The sequence below is a fragment of the Cicer arietinum genome, chromosome 2 (genome assembly GCF_000331145.2).
Source record: "Cicer arietinum cultivar CDC Frontier isolate Library 1 chromosome 2, Cicar.CDCFrontier_v2.0, whole genome shotgun sequence".
NCBI lineage: Eukaryota > Viridiplantae > Streptophyta > Magnoliopsida > Fabales > Fabaceae > Cicer > Cicer arietinum.
The window spans coordinates 9569075-9570618 of record NC_021161.2 but is presented as its reverse complement, the minus strand read 5'-3'; positions in this window follow the sequence as shown (position 1 = coordinate 9570618).

The window sequence follows — 1544 nt, the reverse complement described above, 5'->3', positions numbered from 1 at the left end:
AAAAATAGAATTATTATTAATAACAATAACACTAAAGACCATGTTACAATTATCTCATACGAGAGATTCTAACCATATTCATTGACGTTACAATGTCAAATTCTTACCACTAAGCTAACACATTAAAGACACGTATTACAGAGTCATACATATAATTCATTTCCATATAATTACTCTCTAATTCATTTCCATATAATTACTCTCTACTTTTCTTCATTCTTATACCTCTTTCCTTTGATTGTGCCTAACTTTTACATACAAGATCATGAAGAATTAATAAATAGACCCTTTTTTCAAATTCTCTTTAACAAAAACTAATTAACAACTAATTAATAATATCAGCTATTTTTGTGCTCTTATTCTCTTATTTCATTTTGATTCATTTTTCATTTTTTCACCAAAGATGGGTTTTAGAACCAATTTTTTGTCTGAAATCACTCATCTAGATGGTTGTATGTTCTCTTTTATTTTAATGTTATTTTTTTTTACACATGTTTAGTTTTTTTTTTCTATGTTATTTTGTGGTTTCTTAATATTTGTGTGGCGTTGTGTTTGTTCGTCATCTTAATGTAGCACTTTGATTTTTCGTCTTGTTGCGGTGTTGTTTGATTCATATTGATAACTCAACTTCAATCAACCTTATAGTTCTAGAGACATGAACATTTCAAACACCTCAATTTTATTATATTTATGAGTTTTGTCACATTTGTAGATATTTTACCATTTTATACTATTAACTTGTGTACTGTAAATTTATTTATAAATTTATTTTTTTTCATTTTAACAACTTTAAATTATTATATAATCGATTAATATAATTTTTATTAAATCGAATGAATGAAAATCGTTTTCAATAAAATAATAATAATATCGACCTTTAAAAAGAATGTTTAGTTCACCTTTTGGTGGGATATTTGAGCATCAAGATAACGGACAATGAGGTGGCAATTTTTGTTGGTTTATTATTCCATATCCTTAATTAGGGCTCCACCATTTCAATATTTGAAAAGCTAAATAAGGTGGCTCTCAATTATGCACCTTCTTTTCAATTTTAACTATCCACGTGACATACAAACGTCTTGTCCACGTAGGATATAGTGGATTCTGCTGGTAGGTAAAACCGTTTGTTTATGAACAAGCATGGAAAAGTTAATTAACATCTTACATTCATACTACCAAAATAATAGTATATAGTCAAATAAAATTAAATAATATTTTTTAAACAATTTTAGGTGCTCATCATTACATTTAAGAGCTTAGTGAGTGAACCTCGTTTTTCCTTTAAACTAATTAATTAATATATAATATAAATATAAATTATACAGTTATACTACTACGTCTACAACTGTACCAACATCCCATTGACAATCACTACATGATAGAAAAACGGACACACATATTTAAAATTATTGATTTAAATTTTTTCAATTAAAAATAGTCCATAGGTGTTTGAGGCCCACGATGTCACGTAGTGTTTCAAATTTGATTAATGAAAGTATGAAATTATCCTAAATTCCAGTATTGTTAGGTTTTGGTCACTTCAC